Source organism: Pristiophorus japonicus, chromosome 1, assembly GCF_044704955.1.
Source record: "Pristiophorus japonicus isolate sPriJap1 chromosome 1, sPriJap1.hap1, whole genome shotgun sequence".
Classification (NCBI taxonomy): domain Eukaryota; kingdom Metazoa; phylum Chordata; class Chondrichthyes; family Pristiophoridae; genus Pristiophorus; species Pristiophorus japonicus.
Window position 1 is genome coordinate 511,527,745 of NC_091977.1, and position 21,174 is coordinate 511,548,918.

General features: G+C 52.0%; 1 protein-coding gene and 1 pseudogene across 3 annotated transcripts in view; one reads left to right on the top strand and one right to left on the bottom strand.

Annotated features, from left to right (window-relative positions):
• Positions 1–266: 266 nt before the first annotated feature.
• Positions 267–938, bottom strand: LOC139271322 (putative nuclease HARBI1 pseudogene; annotated as a pseudogene).
• An 18,391-nt stretch (positions 939–19,329) lies between these two features.
• LOC139277317 (solute carrier family 45 member 4-like) overlaps positions 19,330–21,174 on the top strand; it is a 98,425-nt gene continuing 96,580 nt past the window's right edge. For 2 of the 3 annotated variants that reach the window (XM_070895631.1, XM_070895687.1), the window contains exon 1: positions 19,330–19,576. The gene's annotated coding sequence lies outside the window, so the exon portion shown is untranslated. Of the gene's footprint in view, positions 19,596–21,174 lie in introns of all 3 variants that reach the window. The other variant, XM_070895640.1, reaches the window with a different exon arrangement.

Below are 21,174 nucleotides of genomic sequence, written 5' to 3' on the forward strand. Positions count from 1 at the left end.
TCAAACGTGCCACTCAGCCTTCATGCAGCAAAGCATTCAAGGATTAGCCGCTAACACAAGGCTCTTGCAATGGCCTAAGATGCATGAGGCCCTCCCCCCCCCCTCCAGCGTCGTCCTGCGGGTTGAGGTGTCGTCGTCTCCGTCTCCTCCTCCTCATCCCATGTCGCCTGAGGTTGCTCTTCAACTTCCAGTGCCTGTTGCCTCATGATCATTAAGTTGTACATGATGCAGCACACGACAGTGAACTGACCGACCATCTCAGGGTCTTATTGCAGGTAGACTCCAGAATGATCCACACATCGAAAACGCTGCTTTAGTATTCCAATTGTCCTTTCAATGAAGCTGCGTGTGGTTATATGGGACATGTTGTACCAACGCTCGGCTTCTGTCTGGGTATTGCATAAGGGGATCATGAGCCAGGTGGCGAGCCTGTAACCCTTGTCCTCCAGCAGCCAGCTCTGCCCTTCTGGCTGCTGCTGAAAAATGGCAGATAAAGCACTTTTGCGTAAGATGAGCGCATCACGGGTGCTCCCTGGGCATCTAGCATCAACTGCCATGATGCGATGCATGTCATCAAAGACCAACTGGACATTTAGTGAGTGGAACCCTTTCCTGTTCCTGTAAATCTCTGAATCGTTCAAAGGTGCTCGCAAGGGGATGTGGGTACAGTCTATCGTACCCTGCACCTTGGGGAAGCCAGCAATCCTCGAGAAGCCCACAGCCCTGTCACGCATTGCCTGGGCGGTCATGGGGAACTTGATGTAGTTGTCCCTGCAGGCGTACAGTACAGTGCAACTATATGTCGCATGCTGCAAGATGCAGCATACGTCACCAGTTGAAGCCTGGAACGAGCCGGAGGCATAGAAGGCAAGTGCTGCAGTCACCTTGACCTCTATGGGTAGTGCAGTCCTCTTCCCGCTTCTAGGCTCGAGTCTCATCGCCGAGAACATGAGAAAACAAGCACAGGCAGCAGAAGGAGCATGCGGCAAAGCAGTCCCACCCACCCTTTCCTTCAACGACTGTCTGTCCCACCTGTGACAGAGCCTGTAATTCCCATATTGGACTGTTCAGTCACCTAAGAACTCGCTTTTAGAATGGAAGCAAGTCTTCCTCAATTTCGAGGGACTGCCTATGATGATGATATCTAGGCTGCACGTCTGCCCTGATCAGTTGGCAGATCTCGGTGATCACCACCTTCCGAAAGCGCAGCCTGCAAATGCAGTCTGCCTCACTCAGATATAGGTATGAGCGCCTCTCCCTGAACACCCGATCCGAGTAAGGCCTCCTCACCATCATTCTTTGCGCTCTCTGGTTCCTACGATATTTTTGTCTTATTAATCGTCTCCTTTGCATAGCCATGAAGCAAACGCTCTTACTACACGAGGCATTGCTAGGATCGCCCCCAGTATTTTTGTTATTTATGTAAATTTTATAATAGTGTAAGACTTGCCACCAGGGGGCGCACCTGTTGGAGATTCAAGGGTCACCTGCACACCTCATGCAAGCAAGTATAAAAGATTGTCTGCTATGCTGCTTCTTCACTCTGGAGTTTAATTAAAGAGACTAAGGTCACATCAGTTTGAGCTTACAGCATACCATCTTGTGGAGTTATTCTGAACATAACAATTGGCGACGAGGATGGGATCACGAACTTTCATGAGGTTATGGTTGCCATTGGTATTCTTGAGAGATTTGTTGAGGGTGCTGATTGGGAAGCCTTCGTTGAGTGTCTTGACCAGTACTTCATGGCCAACGAGCTGAATACAGACAGTAATGTGGCCAAGTGCAGGGCGATTCTCCTCACCGTTTGTGGGTCCACGATATATGGCCTCATCAAAAATCTGCTAGCACCGACAAAACCAATGGACAAGACATATGCAGAGTTGCGTGCGTTGGTTCGGGAACACCTCAAGCCAAAGGAGAGCACCTTAATGGCCAGGTATTGCTTTTATACGCACCATCGCTCCGAGAGCCAGGACGTGGCGAGCTATGTCACCGACCTAAGATGCCTTGTGGGACCCTGCGAATTTGCTGGATTTTTGGGGGAAATGTTGTAAGACTTTTTCGTGCTTGGAATTGGCCACAAGGTCATTCTTCGCAAACTGCTGTCTGCCGAATCCCTAGATCTGAGCAAGGCCATCACGATAGCCCAGGCTTTCATGTCCATGAACGATAACACTAAGCAGATATCTTCTCAGCATCGAAGCTCATCGGCAAGTACTGTGCATAAGATAACGCCTTCAGCAGGCAGAACTGTACATGGCAGGGCCTACACGCCTGCAGAGGCCAGACCGAGGATGACTCAGAGTCCGCCATGGGCCATGAATGCGAATCCATTAACACCATGTTGGCGCTGCAGGGGTAATCATAGAGCCCATCAATGTCGATTCAAGCACTATGTGTGCAAAGGCTGCAGAACAATGGGGCACCTCCAGCGAATGTGCAAACGTGCTGCGATTCACCACGTGGCAGAGTCGGCAGAAAATGTCTGATCCGGCGTGGATCACGCTGAACGGGTAAGGGAGGCAACTCAACCCGAGGCTGAAGAGGAAGTGTATGGGGTACACACCTTCACCACCAGAAGCCCTCCGATAATGTTGAAAGTCAAATTAAACGGCATTCCAGTTTCCATGGAATTGGACACGGGGGCGAGTCAGTCAATTATGAGCCAGAAGGCTTTTGAGAAACTGTGGGGCAACAAGGCACAAAGGCCAAAACTAAGCCCGATTTATACAAAGCTGTGCATTTATACCAAAGAGTTCATACCAGTCATTGGCAGTGTGGTAGTGAAGATATCATACGATGGAGCTGTGCATGATTTATCACTATGGATTGCACCAGGCGATGGCCCAACCTAGTTCGGCAGAAGATGGCTAGGAAAGATTCGATGGAACTGGGCCGACATCAAAGCGCTGTCTTCGGTGGATGACGCCTCATGCGCTCAAGTGCTAAACAAATTTCCGTCGCTATTTGAGCCAGGCGTCGGCAACTTCACAGGCGCCAAAGTGCAGATCCATCTAGTCCCTGATGCGCGGCCTATTCATCACAAGGCCCGAGCGGTTCCATTTATGATGCGGGAGAAAGTCAAGATCGAACTGGACAGACTTCAACGAGAGGATATTATATCACCAGTCGAGTTCAACGAGTGGGCCAGTCCAATTGTTCCGGTGTTGAAAAAGGATGGCACGGTCAGAATCTGCGGAGACTACAAAGTAACGATCAACCGAGTCTCGTTACAGGACCAGTACCCACTACCCAAAGCAGAGGACCTGTTTGCAACGTTAGCAGGGGGAAGGCGTTCACTAAGCTGGATCTAACCTCTGCTTACATAACACAGGAGCTGAATGAATCTTCGAAAAGATTGACGTGCATCAACACGCACAAAGGACTGTTCATATACCAAGGATGCCCTTTTGGGATTCGCTCGGCTGCTGCCATAGAAACATAGAAAATAGGTGCAGGAGTAGGCCATTCGGCCCTTCTAGCCTGCACCGCCATTCAATGAGTTCATGGCTGAACATTCAACTTCAGTACCCCATTCCTGCTTTCTCGCCATACCCCTTGATCCCCCTAGTAGTAAGGACCTCATCTAACTCCTTTTTGAATATATTTAGTGAATTGGCCTCAACAACTTTCTGTGGTAGAGAATTCCACAGGTTCACCACTCTCTGGGTGAAGAAGTTCCTCCGCATCTCGGTCCTAAATGGCTTACCCCTTATCCTTAGACTGTGACCTCTGGTTCTGGACTTCCCCAACATTGGGAACATTCTTCCTGCATCTTCCAGAGGAACATGGAGAGTCTGCTGAAATCTGTTCCGTGCACCGTTGTGTTTCAAGATGACATCCTGATCACTGGTTGTGACACCACCGAACACTTGCACAACTTGGAAGAGGTTCTAAAGCGACTGGACAGAGTGGGACTCAGGCTGAAAAGCTCCAAGTGTGTTTTCCTGGCACCAGAAGTCGACTTTTTGGGGAGAATGATTGCGGCAGACGGCATCAGACCCACGGACTCTAAGACGGAGGCCATCAAGAATGCACCCAGACCACAGAATGTGATGGAGCTGCGTGCGTTCCTGGGACTCCTCAACTATTTTGGTAACTTTCTACCCGGGTTGAGCACTTCGCTGGAACCTTTGCATTTATTGCTATGCAAGGGTGATTACTGGGTTTGGGGTAAATCTCAAGAGACAGCCTTCAATAAGGCCAGAAACCTGCTATATTCTAACAAATTACTTGTAGATGTTTAGTACTAGCTTGTGATGCATCTTCGTACAGGGTCGGTTGTGTGTTACAGCAAGCCAATGTGTCAGACAAACTACAACTGGTTGCATATGCATCCAGAAGTTTATCTAAGGCTGAAAGAACCGACAGTATGGTTGAGAAAGAAGCATTAGCATGCATATACGGGGTTAAGAAAATGCACCAATACCTATTTGGACTCCGGTTTCAGCTCGAAACCGACCACAAGCCGTTCATTTCGCTGTTTTCAGAAAGCAAAGGTATTAACACCAATGCTTCGTCCCATATCCAAAGATGGGCACTAACATTATCTAAGTATGACTATGTAATCCGCCACAGGCCAGGCATTGAGAATTGTGCTGATGCCCTCAGTCGACTACCATTACCCACCACCGGGGTGGAAATGGCGCAACCCGTAGACTTGCTCCTTGTAATGGATGTTTTTGAGAGCGAGGGGTCACCCGGCATGGTTCGCCAGATCAGGACCTGGACTAGCCAGGACCCTGTGCTATCAATAGTAAAAAACTGTGTCCTTAATGGGAGCTGGTCAGCTGTTCCCGGGGAAATGCAAGACGAAATTAAGCCGTTTTACCAATGCAAGGATGAAATGTCCATTCAATTGGATTGTCTCCTATGGGGGAATCGCGTGGTTTTGCCAAAAAAAGGTAGGGAAACGTTTATACGCGATCTACACAGTACCCACCCAGACATCGTCATGATGAAGGCTATCACCAGGTCACACGTTTGATGGCCCGGCATTGACTCGGAATTGGATCATGCGTACACCAGTGTAAACACTTGCTCACGGTTGAGCAATGCACCAAGGGAGGCCCCACTGAGTCTGTGGTCATAGCCCTCCAAACCGTTGCCCAGGGTCCACGTCGATTTTGCTGGCCCCTTTCTAGGAAAGATGCTCCGAGTAGCAGTGGACGCTTACTCTAAATGGATTGAATGTGTAATAATATCATCATGTACATCCACTGCCATCATTGAAAGCCTCCGGGCCATGTTCGCCACCCATGGTTCGCCCGATGTCCTTGTTAGTAACCATGTTTCACCAGCTCGGAATTCCATGAGTTCATGACCCGCAATGGCATCAAACATGTCAGGTCTGCTCTGTTTAAGCCCGCATCCAACGGTCAAGCGGAACGGGCAGTCCAAACTATCAAGCAGAGCTTGAAATGCGTGACGGACGGTTCCAGACAGACCCGGTTATCTCGGGTTCTGCTCAGCTACCGGACACGACCCCACTCGCTTAGCGGGGTCCCCCCGGCAGAATTGTTAATGAAGAGAGCACGCAAAACCAGGCTCTCCTTAGTCCACCCCGATCTCAATGATCATGTAGAAACCTGGTGTCACCGGCATAAAATGTACCAGGATCGCGTGGCTGTACCGCGTGACATTGGGGTTAATGACCCTGTATTTGTTCTTAATTACGGTCATGGTCCCAAATGGGTTGTTGGCACTGTTTTAACCAAGGAGGGGAATAGAGTGTTTGTTGTCAAACTTCTGAATGGATGACCATGCAGAAAGCACTTGTATCAGACCAAACTGCGATTCACTGACAACCAAGAACAGTTTGAAGAGGACATTGCCATCATTGATCCACCAACACACACCCAACCAGCAATCGACCTCGCTGTCAATCACGAGGATGAACCCATGATGCCCAACAGTCCGATCAGACCAGCTGCGCTGCAGTACAGCAATGACCTGACCAACTCACCTATACCAGGACTTCAACTCAGGCGATCAACCCGGGAACGAAGAGCCCCTGATCGCCTCAACTTGTAAATAACTTGTATCTGAGACTTTGGGGGGGGGGGGGAGTGATGTTATGTATGTAAACGTTATAATAATGTAAGACTTGCCACCAGGGGGCGCACCTGTTGGAGACCCAAGGGCCACCTGCACACCTCGTGCAAGCAAGTATAAAATATTGTCTGCCATGCTGCTTCTTCACTCTGAAGTTTGATTAAAGAGACTAAGGTCACATCAGTTTGAGCTTACAGCATACAGTCTTGTGGAGTTATTCTGAACATAAGTTTTTTCAAACAAAATGAAACTACTCACACAAAGCACTCACACCATTTCCCTCTCCCTGCAAAAGGTTGACACCCTAGTCCATGGACCACATCCTGGTCTGTGCCTTGCATCACTAGGCTTGGTTTCTATTGTGACGTGACGCTCAAGGCAAAGATTTGGGGCATACACACACACACACAGCACAAAATACACAGCACAACATGAAGACTGGGGGCAATATTCAATATTTATTGTTAGTTGTACAACAAACTGGTTTTCTCTCCTCTCCGAGCGTCACCGAGCTCAAGGCACGGAGCGCCGGCCGGCAGGATCGCTGGCCAAAGGCCTCCCCCCGGTGCTGCTGTCACCCCGGACCGAAGGCCCTCCCCCAACCGCCGCACCACCGTCATCCCAGGCTGAATGGCCCCCGGTGCCACTGTCATCTGGACCGAATGGCGCCCCCTGACCCCAGTGCACTGTCATCCCAGGCCGAATGGCCCCAGGTGCAGCGGTCATCCCAATCTGAATGGCCCTCGATGCCACTGTCATCACGGGTTGATTGCCCCCTCGCGGCGCTATCATCCCGGGTCGAATGGCCCCCCTGCCGCCACTCCTATCCCGGGCCAAAAGGCCCTCCACTCCAGCTGGTGCCGCTGCAATCCCAGGCCCCCCTGGAGCCGTGTCTTCAGCTCGGCTAAAACAAAGACTTCTTCTCTCCACCAATTTTCTCTTCGCCGATTTCCTTAAGTAAAGAGAAGTTTTTTCACAAGAGTGCAGTGTGCCATTTCAGAGAAAAATCATTCTTGGTCAAACTCGCTTTAATGGCCAGAAGTGGCGCACCCGGCAGGTTCCGCCCCCAGTGACGTAAAAAAATTGGGAACTAAAAAAATCAGACGTACCCTGCTTTAGAACAGCACAGAAATTATGGCGAAACTTGCAAAAAAAGGGCGCGGAATGGTGGCCAAAATTCAGCCCATAGTCTCTTTAGCCCTCATGTTGCCACTTCTCTACCTCTCTCTTTTGCTTCTGTTTCTCTTCTGCTCCTCTGCCCGTCTCTTCTTTTCTGCTTTTCTTTTTGGATGAGATGAGGTATTTACCTCTCTTTATGTGGAATGTTTCCTAATGCAATTCCTGAACCTGCCATTTATCAGTTTGTATTTATACACTGAAGTCGGGTATAACTTGAAATAATTCCCTGTCAATTCACTTTCTATCAAGCCTGAGTAGTCCAATATTTTCTCACCTTTCCTCACACCTCAGTCCTCTACCGCCTTCTTGTCCTTCTCTGTGCTACATACAAGGCGTGTGATTATAACTGATTACAGTATTCAAGGTGCAATCTAACCAAGAAAACTATATAACTTACTGACATCATTCTTCTCAGTCTCACATATTTGCCCCTCACATCTTATGCAGAAGGTGATGAATGTCTATAATGGGCTACTAAGTGAAGCAGTGTGGGCTGATTAAATCAGCAAATTCAAGAGAGTTGGATAAGTAACCTAAGAGAAAAATTTGTAAAGGGTGTGAGAGGAATTGTAGGATATGATATTTTCTCGACTCTGAGAACATCCAGTTGGACTATAATGGTCTTTTCTAATTCTGTACTTTCCGATGTTCATAATCCCTGTAGGTTTTGTTTTGCTATTTCTCTGACTAAACTAAGTAAATCTATTTTTCTAACTTTAAAAATTATTTTAAAACCTTTTATTTTCCTCTTTTCTTTTCCTTATGACTCCCATCATCAATTTTGGCAGTTAGAGACCTCTTACCGGATCATTGCAAATTGGATTATTCCAAACAATTTCTCCATTATAGTTCTCAACCACCAACAACTAGAAATCTGATCCCTCGGAAGTGTGGCTATGTATAATACTATGTTAGTAAAAGAGTTGTGGTAATCTACAGTAAGTCACTTTCGATTCCTGCCTGTGTTCTTTGCAAACATGCACTTTATAAATGATAGCTAGTCATCAGCATTTTCAAAAGAATATTGTCATGATGAAAAAACTGTTCACCAGCTAATATAAACTAAATACGTAATTAAAGTACAAGAGTATTTCTCGGGCTACAACAGATGGGGTGGAAATTCCTTTCTTCTAGAAAGCATGGCAGGCCGAAAAAGCTAATAAAAAAGCACAGTAAGCAATGCTGTATTAAACAAACCACGTGAACCATTATATAAAGGCTGTCGGAGCACCGCTTATGGCTCAATTGGTAAGCACATTGGCTCAACAGTGACTACACTTCTAAAGTCTTCATTGGCTGTAACGCACTTCGGCATCCTGAGGTCGTGAAAGATGCTATATAAATTCAGTGGCTAGAAATTCCTCAGCCTGTCATTATTTGATAAATAACATCATTTTAGTGAATAAATAAGAATAAAAATGTCACCTTTTTAAGGGGGTAAATTTGACCACAAAATACGCCTGTCCTTAAAAAACGGCCTTGCACGACGATTGCCGTTAAAAACCGCGATCTCGCCAACTTTAGCCCGAGGCCTATCAACGCTAAAAATACAGGCCTTGGGAGGGGAGAAAACACAAAAAAAATTGCAAACTCAAAAATCACAAAACATTTACAAGGCCCTTAACTAAGTAATTGCTGCAAAAGAATTAAAAAATGAAAACTTTAACTTACCTTTTTTTGCAGGTCTTCCTACTTACCGACATTTCTGAGGCTGCAAAGCCTGCTTTTCTCGTGCATTTTTTTTTCATCCCAAAATGGGTTCACCAAATGGCCAAACTTAGGTGGTGCGTTTTTTTTCGCGTTGCACCAGGGCAATCCGCTTTTAGTTGATATTTTCAAAACTGCGTTCTTAAGTTTTGGGGAATTTTGTGCACCATTTTAAGAACAAAAAAGCACTTTTAACGCAAAAAAGTTGTGTTAAAACGTGCGCTAGGCTGGGGAAATTCTAGCCCAAAGTTCTTTCTTTAGTGGGGCGCTAAAGTATATAAACGAGGAAGCTCCCAGGGTGGATCCCTGGACTGTGCGGAGTTAGCTCATCTCAGTTGGCACAGCCATAGGGGACTATAGTAGCTTGGATTCCTGCTCCTGACTGCTATTCACTTACTGCTGATAGAGTGGGTGTGGACAATAGGTCAGGACAGGATTCGACATAGCTGTGATATCATTCCCCCTTCCCCCATGTTTGAATGGCTTACTGAGACTCACTGTCTAGTTTCATAACAAAAAGATTGCAATTTGAGAAGGTTCTAGAGAGTGTCTGGCACCATGCCACCTTTTCCCAGGATGGAAAAAAACACAAAAAGATTTTATAATTTGTAAAAATAGACACATTTCAGCACAAGTGTGAGGATCTATTCTGCACCTGATGAATTCATAATGCTGCATTCAACATGTGACAATCACATGCTCACATGGGCTGGGAATACACACTTGTTCATTTTTATTGTTTAAGCACAGTGCATTACTTAAACCATTATTTGATCCTGTAGAAATAACAGGATCATGACTATAACACTGACTACAATGCAATCAAAACCTTGCCCTGGAATTAAAAATGTTGGCCCTGAATTTGCGGTCAGCAGCGAAGCGAAGACGTTTGCTGCTGGCCCTGATGTATGCACTGCACAGGGATCTCACAATCCCCGTGTCGAGAACTTCGGGTTTTCTCCGACCTTCAGTTCAATTCAATGGAAGCTAATGGGAATCCCCTTGTTCGAACTGCTGTGACATCAACAGGCAGTCTAAGCAGCCAATCAAAAGGCAGAATTCTCACAGATAGTGAACAAGGGGAAAAGGCAAACCTGAAATAAAGATGGACAATCTTAAAAAAAATGTTAAATGTTTTTGAAAGGTTTAAATTTTTTATTAAAATGGACAAATTTCACGCTAAAATTAGTTTTCCAGGCCCTTAACTTTTGTTTAGCAGTCAATACGCTGTTAAAACCTAATCCCTTTGGGTCTAACTTTTAGTGGGGAATTTCTCCTTCTTAGGCAGTCCCCCGGAATCGAGGATGACTTGCTTCCACATTAAAAGGAGTTTTAAGGTGACTGATAAGACCAATGCGGGATCGACAGTCTGCCACAGGTGGGGCAGATGGTGGTTGGAGGGACGGGTGGGTGGGGTGCTTGATTTGTCGTACACTCCTTCTGCTGTTTGCACTTGGCTTCCGCGTGCTCTCGGTGAAGAAACTCGGAAGTGTGCGCCGCCTTTTCGGATGCTTCTCCTCCACTTTGAGCAGTCTTGGGCCAAGGATTCCCAAGAGTTGGTGGGGATGTTAAATTTTTTTCAATTTAACAGTGTACTCACTGCAGAAGAGCTGACATTTTCGTCAGTTTCAGTGACTTCTGAGATTTCACTGATTGCAGGATCTCGGCCGGGGGTGGGGGGGGGGGGGGGGGGGAGGGGGGGTTGGTGGCACAGCGCAGCCTATTTCAGAGCTGTCATCGACAGACCGCAATGTCTGCATTTCCCCATGCGCTTGCGCACAAGCCAAATCCCAAAGTTGCGGCCAGTTTCCAAGGCAGTATGATGGCAAACTCTGATAGTTTGCCATCATACTGGCTGCAAATTCCGGGCCATTTTGTCAGTGATTAGCTCTTTCAAAATTAATATCATATAAATGCAGCTAAATCTGCAAGTGAGAACGTTAAATTAATTTTGACATAGGCATGTGAGAAAAAAAATCTGTGAGCCTGGAAATGACTGATGCTACCTTATGAACACAATGTATCAAACTTCTCTCACCACTATTTTATTGGAGGCATTGGCCAGTTTGAAATAATATGTTAGGTGTTCATATGATAACATCGCTCACAGAATTTCCAGGGTATAAAGAAAACAAAGGGAAACAATAAACGCTTAAATTGACCTTAAACTTTATCATTTTAAATTAAAAGCTCCATTTTCTAAAATATTGTCTGTACTGCAACATTACTCCTCGAGTATATACACCTAACAAGGAACAAATATTTGTACGACAATGGTTCTGCAGTTAACAGGAGTGTACTGCCTGCCAGGACTTCTTTCTGGACTCTGTTGGAATCTTGATAATTTGATGATGGCATCGGGAGAAAGAGCACAATAATTGAATTCAGTCAGCGGTTACTAAAATGATGTGGAGTGGGGAGCTGTTCTTGAATTCAGCTCGGATGTTTTTGGGGTGTACATAAATGAAAGAGCTTCTGATTATAAATGTCAGTTTGGTTCACTTGATATGCTCTTGCCTTTGAGGGATGAAGGATTGTGGGTTCAATCCGTTCCAGGAATTGAACACGTAATCTAAGCTGACACTGCAATGCTGTATTTTTAGAGGTGCTGTCTGTTTGTTTTTCTGGATGAGATGTTATACAGAGGCCTATCTGTTTATTCAAGTGATCCCATGGTACTATTCAAAGAAACGCAGGGAGTTCTCCGAGTGTCCTGGCCAATATTGCACACCCCCCACTCCCAACACACACATGCCCACCCCAACCATCAAAAATAAGTGAACTGATCATTCATCCCATTTGGTGTGACTGGAAGCTTGCTGCTTTGTTTGCATAGCATAACAGCGGTAGCTGCACTTTAAAAATAATTCATTAGGTGTGAAGCACTCTAGAATATTCTGAGAATGTGATGGAACACAAGTTCTTTTTTTCTAAATTACAAAGGAAGCTCATTTGCAAACTGCCAGGTATATTTTCTTGGTGCTTAGCTGTTATCTCAAAACATAATGAAAATTAAATAAAAGGTAAAAAAAAGTGGAAGGTTTGAAATCTGAATTAAAAAATAGAAAAAGAAGAAAGCTCTCATACTAATAAAGCGTCCCAAGCAAAACATTAAGCAGTCTCTTTCAGAGTCTGAGTAACCTGGTTTGTATTTCCAGAATTTCCTGTTTTTATTTTAGATGTGATAGGATGAGACTAAGACAGACGTGGAGCTGGTTATCGCTGAGATAGAAATAAATACTGTTCAGAATAGACCAAGAAATGAATAGCATCAGGATAATAGATTAAAATAAGGAAAATAACTGAAAGATGAACTAAAATGGTTTGTAGTAATTCAAAAAAATTATGAATATATTGGGATTGAATTAGTGAAAATATTGACATGGTACAACATCACATAGCTGTGGCTACAGTCAGAAGATGGGCGTAAAATGGAGTTAAGAGTATTTAAAAGGGTTGTAAATTCGTAGGCCTAGCAACCCCAACCTCTACCCGAGTCCTAATAGCTCCTATCGAATCTTGATTGGCTGACATCCAGTACTGGCTGAGCAAAAATTTCCACCAATTAACAACAATTTGTATTTATATAGCACCTTTAACGTCGTGAAACGTCCCACGGCGCTTCACAGGAGTTTTATGTGATATTGGGATTAAATATTGGGAAGACTGGGCGAAATTGCTCTCCACCCAAAACGGGGTAGATAATTTGAATGAAGTGATTATTCTCCATCCGAATCCTTGGGTGGAGAATCTAGCAAAATTGTCCTCTTTTTCTTTTTCAATGTGTTGGGGCGGTGTTTCAGGCGGCTGCTGGGCGGAAGTGGGTCAGGAGCGGGGCGGAAGGTGGACGGTGTCATGAGCACGTCAGCACAACGCTGATGTTGGGCCACATCGCGCTGACACGTCACAACGTCCCTCCCCTTCAGTTCACAGGGAGAGCTGCTGCGAGCTCTGCAGCCGCTGTAGTGGCGCCCGCTGGGTCACCAGGGAGGGTTTCGGCCGGGCCCGTGGTCCGGCACCCAAGAAGGGGTGCAGGGCTACCTGTTGACGTCAGAGTCGGCCGACAATTAAAATTAAGTGGCGGCCGCGGCGGGGCACCCTCCCTTGAGGGGCGGATGCGCTGCCCAGCCACTGGCAGCTTCCCACCGGGAAAAGCTGTCGGGTGCACCGACCGGCAGCTGCCCTGCTCCAGCGGGGCAATTTCTCTCACGGGGCGGAAACTCGTTTCCGCCGCCCCCGGGGCGATGTCTGATGGGTCGGACCATCTACCTGCCTACGGTCGGAAAGGCCTTACCACCTGGAACTTAAGGAGGGGGGCAATTCCGGCCCCATTGTCTTTGGTCACCGCCATAAAATCTGTTCCCTGGCCATTGACTCCATCACCCTCTCTGAGGCTAAACCAGACTGTGGCTTCCTATTTGACCTGAAGCTGAGCTTCTGACCCTATATCTTCACCAAGACCACCGACTTCCACCTCCGAAATATTGCCCATCTGCAGCCCGTCTCAGCCCATCTGCTGCTGAAACCCTCTTCGATGCATTTGCTACCTCTAGACTCAACTCATCCAATGCTCACCTGGCAAGACTCCCACCTACCTCCCTTCATAAACGATGTTGCCCTTACCCTAACTCGCACCAAGTCCCGCACACCAATCACCTCTGTGCTCGCTGACTGACATTGACTCCCATAATTGTTCAAAGTGCCGCGCTGCCCCTTTAGGGGGCCGCATGGGCCATTCAAAATACCATGCATGCATGGCTTTTGCATTCAAAAGATGGTAAGCCGGCTGCACAGGTTCCCTGGATTTTTCTGATCAAGAAGTGAGAGTGCTACCAACTGACGCCATTGGTGGGCGGGGAGGGGAGGAGGAGATGGTGGTGATGGTGATGGTGGAACAGAAAATTCCAACCCGAGTGTGGGGGGGAGCCAAAATTACAGGGTAGTGGTGTCGCAGTTCCAGCATTGGGGGAGGGCCACAGCGACGGCATGGAGGCGGAGGGCTCTACAGTGCCAGCATGGATTGCGGGGGTGTGGGGGGGGAGGGAGGGGAGGAGATACTTTACCAGCAGTGAGTGGAGTAAAAGGAACGCAATCACAGCACAGGTAAAAGAGAAACAGTGCCAGCATGGGCTTTGGGATGGTGGGAGGGATACTGTGGTAGTGTACAGGGGGGCAGGGGAGGCAGAGAGAGGGGACAGGGGAGGGAGAGAGAGTGGGGCTAGGGGAGGGAGAGCAGGGGGGTAGGAGGCAGGGGAGGGAGAGAGGGAGGCCAGGGGAGGGAGGGAGTGAGGAGGAGATAGGGGAGGGAGAGAGGGGGGGGAACAGGGGAGGGAGAGAGGGGGGGGCCAGGGGCGGGAGTGAGGAGGAGATAGGGGAGGGAGGGGGGAACAGGGGAGGGAGAGAGGGGGGAACAGGGGAGGGAGAGAGGGGGGGGGGAGACAGGGGAGGGAGAGGGGGGGGGACAGGGGAGGGAGAGAGGGGGGGGAGACAGGGGAGGGAGAGAGGGGGGGGACAGGGGAGGGAGAGAGGGGGGGGGAACAGGGGAGGGAGAGAGGGGGGGGGAACAGGGGAGGGAGAGAGGGGGGGGGGGAACAGGGGAGGGAGAGAGGGGAGGGAGAGAGGGGGGGGACAGGGGAGGGAGAGAGGGGGGGGACAGGGGAGGGAGAGAGGGGGGGGACAGGGGAGGGAGAGAGGGGGGGGGGGAGATAGGGAAGAGAGAGAGCCGGGGGGGGGGGGGAAGGGGAGGGAGAGAGCCGGAGAGCCGGGACAGGGGAGGGGGGGGGCATAGGTTGGGAGAGATGGGGGACAGGGGAGGGGGAGAGAGAAGGGGGACAGGGGAGGGAGAGAGGGGGGGGGGGGACAGGGGAGGGAGAGAGGGGGGGGGGGGAGACAAACGTAGGTCCCCTGCAGTCAGAATCAGGGGAAGTCATAACGGGGAACAAAGAAATGGCAGACCAATTGAACAAGTACTTTGGTTCGGTATTCACGAAGGAGGACACGAACAACCTTCCGGTTATAAAAGGGGTCGGGGGGTCTAGTAAGGAGGAGGAACTGAGGGAAATCCTTATTAGCTGGGAAATTGTGTTGGGGAAATTGATGGGATTGAAGGCCGATAAATCCCCAGGGCCTGATGGACTGCATCCCAGAGTACTTAAGGAGGTGGCCGTGGAAATAGTGGATGCATTGACAGTCATTTTCCAACATTCCATTGACTCTGGATCAGTTCCTATGGAGTGGAGGGTAGCCAATGTAACCCCACTTTTTAAAAAAGGAGGGAGAGAGAAAACAGGGAATTATAGACCGGTCAGCCTGACATCGGTAGTGGGTAAAATGATGGAATCAATTATTAAGGATGTCATAGCAGTGCATTTGGAAAGAGGTGACATGATAGGTCCAAGTCAGCATGGATTTGTGAAAGGGAAATCATGCTTGACAAATCTTCTGGAATTTTTTGAGGATGTTTCCAGTAGAGTGGATAAGGGAGAACCAGTTGATGTGGTATATTTGGACTTTCAGAAGGCGTTCGACAAGGTCCCACACAAGAGATTGATGTGCAAAGTTAGAGCACATGGGATTGGGGGTAGTATACGGACATGGATTGAGAACTGGTTGTCAGACAGGAAGCAAAGAGTAGGAGTAAATGGGTACTTTTCAGAATGGCAGGCAGTGACTAGTGGGGTACCGCAAGGTTCTGTGCTGGGGCCCCAGCTGTTTACACTGTACATTAATGATTTAGATGAGGGGATTAAATGTAGTATCTCCAAATTTGCGGATGACACTAAGTTGGGTGGCAGTGTGAGCTGCGAGGAGGATGCTGTGAGGCTGCAGACCGACTTGGATAGGTTAGGTGAGTGGGCAAATGCATGGCAGATGAAGTATAATGTGGATAAATGTGAGGTTATCCACTTTGGTGGTAAAAACAGAGAGACAGACTATTATCTGAATGGTGACAGATTAGGAAAAGGGGAGGTGCAAAGAGACCTGGGTGTCATGGTACATCAGTCATTGAAGGTTGGCATGCAGGTGCAGCAGGCGGTTAAGAAAGCAAATGGCATGTTGGCCTTCATAGCAAGGGGATTTGAGTACAGGGGCAGGGAGGTGTTGCTACAGTTGTACAGGGCATTGGTGAGGCCACACCTGGAGTATTGTGTACAGTTTTGGTCTCCTAACCTGAGGAAGGACATTCTTGCTATTGAGAGAGTGCAGCGAAGGTTCACCAGACTGATTCCCGGGATGGCGGGACTGACCTATCAAGAAAGACTGGATCAACTGGGCTTGTATTCACTGGAGTTCAGAAGAATGAGAGGGGACCTCATAGAAATATTTAAATTTCTGACGGGGTTAGACAGGTTAGATGCAGGAAGAATGTTCCCAATGTTGGGGAAGTCCAGAACCAGAGGTCACAGTCTAAGGATAAGGGGGAAGCCATTTAGGACCGAGATGCGGAGCAACCTCTTCACCCAGAGAGTGGTGAACCTGTAGAATTCTCTACCACAGAAAGTTGTTGAGGCCAATTCACTAAATATATTCAAAAAGGAGTTAGATGAGGTCCTTACTACTAGGGGGATCAAGGGGTATGGCGAGAAAGCAGGAATGGGGTACTGAAGTTGAATGTTCAGCCATGAACTCATTGAATGGCGGTGCAGGCTAGAAGGGCCGAATGGCCTACTCCTGCACCTATTTTCTATGTTTCTATGACATGGGAGGGAGACAGGAGGGGACAGGGGAGGGAGAGAGGGCCGGACGGGGGAGGGAGAGAGGGCCGGACGGGGGAGGGAGAGAGGGGCGAACGGGGGTGGGGAGGCCAGGGGAGGGAGTGAGGAGGAGATAGGGGAGGGAGAGAGGGGGGAGGAACAGGGGAGGGAGAGAGGGGGGGGAACAGGGGAGGGAGAGAGGGGGGGGGAACAGGGGAGGGAGAGAGGGGGGGAACAGGGGAGGGAGTGAGGAGGAGATAGGGGAAGGAGGGGGAAACAGGGGAGGGAGAGAGGGGGGGGGGACAGGGGAGGGAGAGAGGAGGAGATTGGGGGGGGGGGGGGAACAGGGGAGGGAGAGAGGGACGGGGGGACAGGGGAGGGAGTGAGAGGCGGGGGGACAGGGGAGGGAGTGAGAGGCGGGGGGACAGGGGAGGGAGTGAGAGGCGGGGGGACAGGGGAGGGAGTGAGAGGCGGGGGGACAGGGGAGGGAGTGAGAGGCGGGGGGACAGGGGAGGGAGTGAGAGGCGGGGGGACAGGGGAGGGAGTGAGAGGCGGGGGGACAGGGGAGGGAGTGAGAGGCGGGGGGACAGGGGAGGGAGTGAGAGGCGGGGGGACAGGGGAGGGAGTGAGAGGCGGGGGGACAGGGGAGGGAGTGAGAGGCGGGGGGACAGGGGAGGGAGTGAGAGGCGGGGGGACAGGGGAGGGAGTGAGGGGCGGGGGGACAGGGGAGGGAGAGAGGGGCGGGGGGACAGGGGAGGGAGAGAGGGGGGACAGGGGAGGGAGAGAGGGGGGACAGGGGAGGGAGAGAGGGGGGACAGGGGAGGGAGAGAGGGGGGACAGGGGAGGGAGAGAGGGGGGACAGGGGAGGGAGAGAGGGAGGACAGGGGAGGGAGAGAAGGGGGACAGGGGAGGGAGAGAGGGGGGACAGGGGAGGGAGAGAGGGGGGACAGGGGAGGGAGAGAGGGGGGACAGGGGAGGGAGAGAGGGGGGACAGGGGAGGGAGAGAGGGGGGACAGGGGAGGGAGAGAGGGGGGACAGGGGAGGGAGAGAGGGGGACAGGGGAGGGAGAGAGGGGGACAGGGGAGAGACGGGGACAGGGGAGGGAGAGAGGGGGGGATAGGGGAGGGAGAGAGGGGGGACAGGGGAAGGAGCGAGGAGGACAGGGGAAGGAGAGAAGGGGGTCAGGATTGGGAGAGAGCGGGGACGGGGGAGGGAGAGAGCGGGGACGGGGGAGGGAGAGAGCGGGGACGGGGGAGGGAGAGAGCGGGGACGGGGGAGGGAGAGAGCGGGGACGGGGGAGGGAGAGAGCGGGGACGGGGGAGGGAGAGAGCGGGGACGGGGGAGGGAGAGAGCGGGGACGGGGGAGGGAGAGAGGGCGGACAGGGGAGGGAGAGAGGGCGGACAGGGGAGAGACGGGGACAGGGGAGGGAGAGAGGGGGACAGGGTAGGGAGAGAGGGGGGACAGGGGAGAGACGGGGACAGGGGAGGGAGAGAGGGGGGGATAGGGGAGGGAGAGAGGGGGGACAGGGGAAGGAGCGAGGAGGACAGGGGAAGGAGAGAGGGGGGACAGGGGAGGGAGAGAGGGGGGACAGGATTGGGAGAGAGCGGGGACGGAGGAGGGAGAGAGCGGGGACGGAGGAGGGAGAGAGCGGGGACGGGGAGGGAGAGAGCGGGGACGGGGGAGGGAGAGAGCGGGGACGGGGGAGGGAGAGAGCGGGGACGGGGGAGGGAGAGAGCGGGGACGGGGGAGGGAGAGAGCGGGGACGGGGGAGGGAGAGAGCGGGGACGGGGGAGGGAGAGAGCGGGGACGGGGGAGGGAGAGAGCGGGGACGGGGGAGGGAGAGAGCGGGGACGGGGGAGGGAGAGAGCGGGGACGGGGGAGGGAGAGAGCGGGGACGGGGGAGGGAGAGAGCGGGGACGGGGGAGGGAGAGAGGGCGGACGGGGGAGGGAGAGAGGGCGGACGGGGGAGGGAGAGAGGGCGGACAGGGGAGAGACGGGGACAGGGGAGGGAGAGAGGGGGGGATAGGGGAGGGAGAGAGGGGGGGATAGGGGAAGGAGAGAGGGGGGACAGGGGAGGGAGAGAGGGGGGACAGGGGAGGGAGAGAGGGGGACAGGGGAGGGAGAAAGGGGGGACAGGGGAGGGAGAAAGGGGGGACAGGGGAGGGAGAAAGGGGGGACAGGGGAGGGAGAAAGGGGGGACAGGGGAGGGAGAAAGGGGGGACAGGGGAGGGAGAAAGGGGGGACAGGGGAGGGAGAAAGGGGGGACAGGGGAGGGAGAAAGGGGGGACAGGGTGGGAGAGAGGGGGGACAGGGTGGGAGAGAGGGGGGACAGGGTAGGGAGAGAGAGGGGACAGGGGAGGGAGAGAGGGGGGACAGGGGAGGGAGAGAGGGGGAGAGCGCGGGGACGGGGACGGGGACGGGGGAAGAGATGGGGGACAGGAGAAGGTGAGAGCGGGGACGTGGGGGGGGGGGGAAGAGAGCTGGGAGAGAGCGGGGACGGGGGGGAAGAGAGTGGGGACCGGGGGGGGGGAAAGAGAGTGGGGACGGGGGGGGAAGAAGGAAATGGGGTAGATGAAGGCTTGGGTGGTGAGGAGGAGGGATGGAGTAGATGAGGGGAGGATGGGATAGATGAGGAGGGGGGGGGGCGGGGAGAGCGCATGCGCTCCCGTGTCGCGCGCTGCCTTTCCGTGTCGCGCGCTGCCTTTCCGAAGCCGCTCGGTCGTCACCGGAAGTTGTCGTTAACGGCTGTTTCTTCAATTTAAAACTCCCCCCTCGGGAATCACGGCCCACTCCGGCCCGCCGACACTCACCGCGCCGGTTATCGCCAGGCTCCCTCCCTCCTTCACCTACCGACCCGGGGTCCCCAACCGGACACGGACCGCGGGACACCCAGCTCCGTCCAGAGGCCCCGCTTCACCGACCTGACCGGCGTGAAAAGGTTAGAGGCCGGGGAGCAGGTTGGTGGCGCAGACCGGGGGAGGGTATAGGCTGGAGACCGGGGAGAGGGAAGAGCGATAGAGAGTGCAGACCGAAAGGAGGGGCAAGAGGGCGAATTGCGGCTACCCGGTGGGGTGTGTGTGAGAGGGTGCAGGGTACCGGAGGGAGGGCAGTGAGGGTGCAGTGTACCTGAGGGAGGGGGTGAGAGGGCGCAGGGTACCGAGGGGGGGGGGGAGCGAGAAACATAGGTGCAGGAGTAGGCCATTGCTGAACATGCAACTTCAGTACCCCATTTCTGCTTTCTCACCATATCCCTTGATCCCCCGAATAGTAAGGACTACATCTAACTCCTTTTTGAATATATTTAGTTACTTGGCCTCAACAACTTTCTGTGGTAGAGAATTCCACAGGTTCACCACTCTCTGGGTGAAGAAGTTTCTCCTCATCTCGGACCCAAATGGCTTATCCCTTATCCTGAGACTGTGACCCCTGATTCTGGACTTCCCCAACATTGGGAACATTCTTCCTGCATCTAACCTGTCTAACCCTGTCAGAATTTTAAACGTTTCTATGAGATCCCCTCTCATTCATCTGAACTCCAGTGAATACAAGCCCAGTTGATCCAGTCTTTCTTGATATGTCAGTCCCGCCATCCCGGGAATCAGTCTGGTGAACCTTCGCTGCACTCCCTCATTAGCAAGAATGTCCTTTCTCAAGTTAGGAGACCAAAACTGTACACACTACTCCAGGTGTGGCCTCACCAAGGCCCTGTACAACTGTAGTAACACCTCCCTGCCCCTGTACTCAAATCCCCTCGCTATGAAGGCCAACATGCCATTTGCTTTCTTAACCGCCTGCTGTACCTGCATGCCAACTTTCAATGATTGATGTACCATGACACCCAGGTCGTGTTGCACCTCCCCTTTTCCTAATCTGTCACCATTCAGATAGGGAGGGGAGGAGGGGGGGCAGTGAGGGTACTGGGGACAGGGTACTGGAAGAGGGGGGGGGTGCAGGGTACCGGAGGAGGTGGGGGGTGGTGAGAGGGTGCAGGGTACTGGGAGGGAGGGTGCAGAGTGGTGGTGAGTACCTGGGGGGGGGGGGGGGTGTGAGAGAGTACTGAGGGAGGGGGAGGGTGGGTGATAGAGTTCCCGGGGGGAGGCGAGGGAGGGTGAGAGAATACCGGGGGGAGGCGAGGGAGGGTGAGAGTACCGGGGGGAGGGTGAGAGAGTACCGGGGGGGAGGCGGGGGAGGGTGAGAGAGTACCGGGGGGAGGCGGTGGAGGGTGAGAGAGTACCGGGGGGTGGCGAGGGAGGGTGAGAGAGTACTAGGGGGAGGAGGGAGGGAGGGTGAGAGAGTACTGGGGGGGAGGAGGGAGGGAGGGTGAGAGAGTACCGGGGGGGAGGAGGGAGGGAGGGTGAGAGTGTACCGGGGGGGAGGAGGGAGGGAGGGTGAGCGAGTACCGGGGGGAGGAGGGAGGGAGGCTGAGAGAGTACCGGGGGGAGGAGGGAGGGAGGGTGAGAGAGTACCGGAGGGAGGAGGGAGGGAGGGTGAGAGAGTACCGGGGGGGGGGTGAAAAAATAACCGGCGGCGGGGGGG